This window comes from Indicator indicator, chromosome Z (genome assembly GCF_027791375.1).
Source record: "Indicator indicator isolate 239-I01 chromosome Z, UM_Iind_1.1, whole genome shotgun sequence".
NCBI classification, from domain to species: Eukaryota; Metazoa; Chordata; class Aves; order Piciformes; family Indicatoridae; genus Indicator; species Indicator indicator.
Window position 1 is genome coordinate 35,092,443 of NC_072053.1, and position 6,385 is coordinate 35,098,827.

A 6,385-nucleotide genomic window follows, 5' to 3' on the forward strand; every position below is an offset into this window, starting at 1 on the left:
TTGGATGAGGGGATTGATTCTACTGTTAGTAAATTCGTGGATGACACCAAGTTGTGGGGGAGGGTGGATTTACTGGAAGGTAGGAAGACACTTCGGAGAGACCAGGACAGGATGGGTCAATGGGCTAGGGAAAACAGCATGAGGTTTACCAAGGAGAAGTGAAGGGTCCTGCCTTCGGCCACAATAACCCCATGCAGCACTACAGACTGGTGTTGGAGTGGCTGGAGAGCAGTCTGGCAGAGAGGGACCTGGGAGTGCTGTTTGACAACTGCTGAACATGAGCCAGCAGTGTGCCCAGGTGGCTAAGAACGCCAACGGCATGCTGGCTTGTATCAGGAGTAGTGAGACCAGCAGGACTAGGGACGAGGCTCTGCTCCTGTACTCAGGAGTGATGAGGCCTCACCTCAAGTACTGTGTGCAGTTCTGGGTCCCTCACTTCAAGAAAGATATTGAGGTGCTGTATTGGGTCCAGAAGAGAACAATGAGACTGGTGACGGGCCTGGAGGGAAAGTATTATGAGGAATTACAGAATCACAGAATCAACTAGGTTGGAAAAGAGATCATCAACTCCAACCTATACCTAATACCTAACACCTCCTGACAACTAAACCATGGCTCCAAGTGCCACATCCAATTTTTTGAACACCTCCAGGGACAGTGACTCTACCACCTCCCTGGCCAGCCCATTCCAATGGCCAATTACTCTTTCTGTGAAGAACTTTCTCCTCACCTTGAGCCTAAACTTCCCCTGGCACAGCTTGAGACTGTGTCCTCTTGTTCTGGTGCTGGTTGCCTGGGAGAAGAGACCAACCCACACCTGGCTACAACCTCCCTTCAGGTAGTTGTAGAGAGCAACAAGGTCTCCCCTGAGCCTCCTCTTCTCTCCAGCTCCCTCAGCCTCTCCTCATAGGGCTTATGCTCGAGACCTCTCACCAGCCTTGTTGCCCTTCTCTGGACACATTCGAGTATCAAAATGTCCTTCTTAAATTGAGGAGCCCAGAACTAGAGACAGTACTCAAGGTGTGGCCTAACCAGAGCTGAGTACAGGGGCACAACGATTTCCCCAGTCCTGCTGGCCACACTATTACTGCTGCAGGCCAGGATGCCATTGGCTCTCTTGGCCACCTGGGCACACTGCTGGCTCATGTTCAGCCAGCTGTCAACCAGTACCCCCAGGTCCCTTTCTGCCTGGCTGCTCTCCAGCCACTCTGACCCCAGCCTGAAGCTCTGCATGGGGTTGTTGTGGCCAAAGTGCAGCACCCAGCACTTGGACTTGTTGAATGTCATCATGTTGGACTCTGCCCATCTGTCCAGCCTGTCAAGGTCCCTCTGCAGAGCCCTCCTACCCTTCAACAGATCAACACCTGCTCCCAGCTTAGTGTTATCTGCAAACTAACTAATGGTGGACTCAATCCCCTCATCCAGATCATCAATAAAGATCACTATCCCCCAACACTGATCCCTGGGGGACACCACTAGTGACTGTCTGCCAGCTGGAAGTGGCACCATTCACCACTACTCTCTGGGCATGGCCCCCCAGCCAGTTCTTAACCCAGCACAGAGTGCTCCTGTCCAAGCCACAGGCTGACAGCTTGGCCAGGAGTTTGCTGTGGGGGACAGCGTCAAAGGCCTTGCTGAAGTCCAGGTAGATACATCCACAGCCTGACCCACATCTATCAGGCAGGTCACCTGGTCATAGAAGGAGATCAGGTTGGTCAGGCAGAACCTGCCCCTCCTAAATCCATGTTGGCTGGACCTGATCCCTTGGCCATCCTGCAGGTGCGCTGTGATTGCCCCCAGGATGATCTGCTCCATCATCTTGCCTGGCACTGAGCTCAGGCTGACAGGCCTGTAGTTTCCAGGCTCCTCCATCTGGCACTTCTTGTGGATGGGCATCACACCGGCCAGCTTCCAGTCATCTGGGACCTCTCCAGTGAGCCAGGACTAGTGGCAAATGACGGACAGTGGCTTGGAGAGCTCATCTGACAGTTGTCTCAGTGCCCTAGGATGGATCCCATCCAGTCCCATGGACTTGTGAATATCCAAGTGCCTCAGCAAGTCTCTGTTTCCTTCTGGATTACAGGAGGACTATACTCCTCCCTGATCCCATCTACCAGTTCAGGAGACCAATTGTCCTGAAGCCCTCCTGTCTTACTGTTGAAAATTGAGGCAAAGAAGGTATTTAGTACCTCTGCCTTTTCCTCATCTTTAGTTACAATATTCCCTTCCACATCCAATAAATAGTGGAGGTTCTTCTTGCCCCTCTTTTTAGCATTAATATATTTATAAAAATGCTTTTTTATTGTCCTTCACAGAAGTGGCCAGTTTAAGTTCTAACTGGGCTTTTGCCTCTAATTTTTCTCCTACATGATCTAACAACATCTCTCAAATTACCCCCCCTCCCCTTTCCAAAGGCAATATACCCTCCTATTTTTTGCTTAATTCCTTCAAAAGATGCTTGCCTATCCAGACCGGTCACCTTCCCCGTCAGCTCAGGAGAGGCTGAGGAAGCTGGGGTTCTTTAGCCTGAAGAAGACTCAGGGGAGACCTTATCACACTCTACAACTACCTGAAGAGAAGTTGTAGTAAGGTGGGGGTCAGGGTCTTCTCCCAGGTAACTTGTGACAAAAAGGCATGGCCTTAAGCTGCGCCAGGGGATGCTTAGGTTGGATATTAGGAAGCACTTCCTCACAGAGGGGTAATCAGACACTGGAATGGACTGCCCCCAGAGGTGGTGGAGTTGTCATCCCTGGAGGTGTTTAGGGAAAGATTGCATGTGGCACTTAGTGACATGGTCTAGTTGATGTGGTGGATGATCTCAGAGGCCCATCCCAGCATCAATAATTCTGTGATTCTGTGATTAACAACCTCAATCCTCTTCCTGGAGATGTCACAGTATCCTGGAACTCAATTTGTCTTCACAAACCCTACTGCGTTGAAAACTGAGCCACACCACTTTCCCATTTTCAGTTATAACTGGAGTCTAAAAAAAAAATCTCATGTGCAAAAAAACACTTTTCACTTCTGCCAACAGAAGGCTCCATCCTAGGTCTCTAGACACTATATATGATAATATAACCCAAGTTTTTGTGTTTAGGTTTTGGTGCAGACATTGCTTTCTTGGCTAAGGCCAAGATGAAAGCAAGGATGTTATTTGGGTCAAGTTTGCAAAAGGAATGACCAAGCGCTACTTTTTGCTCAGTTTTGAATACATATCTGGTTAAGATAGAAGCTAACAAAGGTAAGGGGGGATACACTGTTGGTTTGAAACAAGTATGGATGTATTTAGAGAAGATTTAAGGCTGGAGCTGGTAATCAAGGTTTGAAGGTTTTAGCTCATTGCAAGATCTTCAACAGACTGTATTGCTGAACCCACAGTGGCATTAGTATGCAGGGAGTTATTTAATTTTAGAAGATGCTTATCTTATTTTATTATAACCTGGGAAAGATTCTAGGTTAGTTAAGGGCTATGAATTCACAGAAAAATATGGGAAATTTTCTTTACTCCTTGAGCTTCTAGGCCTAAGGGCAATTCTAACATTGTTAAGTGCCAATTGTTAAAGCATTTAATGTCGACAAAATTGGTACCTCTCTTTAACTAATACTAAACTGAAATTATGCTAAAGTTTTTAGAAAAGAAAAAATACAATACCTCATCTGAACACTTTGTTTCTGTGCAGATTGCTAGAATGGAGAATGAAGAATGAGGGTCTTGGGGCTTTATAGCCTGGAGAAGACTGAGAGGGTATCTTATCAATGCTTACAAATACTTAAAAGGTGGATGTCAGGAAGATGGATCCAGTCTCTTTTGAGTGGTGTCCAGAAACAGGACAAGAGGTAATGGGCACAGACCTGAACACAGGACGTTCCATCTAAACATGAGGAGGAACCACTTTACACTGAGGGTATAAAGTACAGGCTGCCCAGAGAGGTGGTGGAGCCTCCATCCATCTCTGAAGTCATACAAAGCCTGCTTGGATGTCATCCTGTGCAATCTGCTCTAAGTGAACCTGCTCTCGTGGGGAAGTTGGACTAGATGATATCCAGAGGTCCCTTCCAACCCCTATCATTCTGTGATTCTGCAGTCAAGGCCGGTAAAGGGCAATGCTTTGTGTTAACTCTGATAGTTGATGGTCACTTGCTATAGACAGAAGTTATGACTGAGATTAAAGATAAGGTTTCAGAAAAGTAGAAATTAAGACTTTAGTTTACTGCACAAAAGCATATGGCTGTGGTAAGGAAATATCTGATGTTGATGTCTATACAGACATCAGCCAGGTGGTTGTAATTAGGGTTGAGCTTGAGGTAAGATTTGGGCAATCAATTTTGCATCAAAAATACGTAAACATATTGGAAACACGACAGATAACAATCTAACACATAAAAAAATTAGGGAAAGATTCATCTTGAAATCCCAGGGCAGGCAATCTGTTGAGAGGGAGGGAGGGAGGGAAGGAAGGAAGGAAGGAAGGAAGGAAGGAAGGAAGGAAGGAAGGAAGGAAGGAAGGAAGGAAGGAAGGAAGGAAGGAAGGAAGGAAGGAAGGAAGGAAGGAAGGAAGGAAGGAAGGAAGGAAGGAAGGAAGGAAGGAAGGAAGGAAGGAAGGAAGGAAGGAAGGAAGGAAGGAAGGAAGGAAGGAAGGAAGGGAGGAAGGGAGGGAGGGAGGGAGGGAGGGAGGGAGGGAGGGAGGGAGGGAGGGAGGAGGAAGGAAGGAAGGAAGGAAGGAAGGAAGGAAGGAAGGAAGGAAGGAAGGAAGGAAGGAAGGAAGGAAGGAAGGAAGGAAGGAAGGAAGGAAGGAAGGAAGGAAGGAAGGAAGGAAGGAAGGAAGGAAGGAAGGAAGGAAGGAAGGAAGGAAGGAAGGAAGGAAGGAAGGAAGGAAGGAAGGAAGGAAGGAAGGAAGGAAGGAAAGAAGGGAGGAAGGGAGGGAGGGAGGGAGGGAGGGAGGGAGGAAGGAAGGAAGGAAGGAAGGAAGGAAGGAAGGAAGGAAGGAAGGAAGGAAGGAAGGAAGGAAGGAAGGAAGGAAGGAAGGAAGGAAGGAAGGAAGGAAGGAAGGAAGGAAGGAAGGAAGGAAGGAAGGAAGGAAGGAAGGAAGGAAGGAAGGAAGGAAGGAAGGAAGGAAGGGAGAAAGAGAAAGAGAGAGAGAGAGAGAGAAATAGAGAAAGAAAGAGAGAAAGAAAGAAAGAAAATAAAAGAAAGAAAGAAAGAGAAAGAAAGAAAGAGAAAGAAAGAAAGAAAGAAAGAAAGAAAGAAAGAAAGAAAGAAAGAAAGAAAGAAAGAAAGAAAGAAAGAAAGAAAAGAAAGAAAGAAAGAAAGAAAGAAAGAAAGAAAGAAAGAAAGAAAGAAAGAAAGAAAGAAAGAAAGAAAGAAAAGAAAGAAAGAAAGAAAGAAAGAAAGAAAGAAAAGAAAGAAAGAAAAGAAAGAAAGAAAGAAAGAAAGAAAGAAAGAAAGAAAGAAAGAAAGAGAAAGAAAGAAAGAAAGAAAGAAAGAAAGAAAGAAAAGAAAGAAAGAAAGAAAGAAAGAAAGAAAGAAAGAAAGAAAGGAAGAAAGGAAGAAAGGAAGAAAGGAAGAAAGGAAGAAAGACAAACAACAACAAAAGCACAAAAGCCCTTATTTCCACTGGTCTACTTCTTTTACCAACCCAGATGATACCAAGATGACTGGTGCTATTGACAAGCCGGAGGGACAGGGTGTCATCCAGAAGGATCTGGACAGGATGGAGAGGTGGACCCAGGTTAACTTTATGAGGTTCAACAAGAGCAAGTGCAGAGTTCTGCACCTGGGGTGGAACAATCCTCGCTATGAATACAGACCAGGGGATGAAGCAATAGAAAGTAGCCCTGAGGAAAAGAACTTGGGGGTGCTGATGGACGAGAAGCTGGACATGAGCAGACAGTGTGTGCTTGCAGCCCAGAAGGCAAATCACAACCTGTGGTGTGTCAAAAGATGCATTGCCAGCAGATCCAGAGAGGTGATTCTGTCACTTTGCTCTGATGAGACCTCACTTGGAGCACTGTGTCCAGGTCTGGAGCCCTCAATACAGGAAGGACACAGAGCTGATGGAGTAGGTCCAGAGGAGGGCCACGAAAACGATCAGGGGCCTGAAGCACTTCTGCTATCAGGACAGGCTGAGGGAGCTGGGGTGGTTCAGCCTGGAGAAAAGATGGCTCTGGGGAGACCTAATAACGGCCTTCCAATACTTGAAGGGGCCCTACAAGAAGGACGGAGAGAGACTGTTTACAAAGGCCTGTAGTGATAGGACAAGGGGCAATGGCTTCAAACTAGAGTAGATTTAGAATGGATGTTAGGAACAAGTTCCTAGCCATGAGGGGAGTGGAACACTGGTTGCCTGGTGAGGTGGTTGGGGCCTCATCCCTGGAGATATTCAAG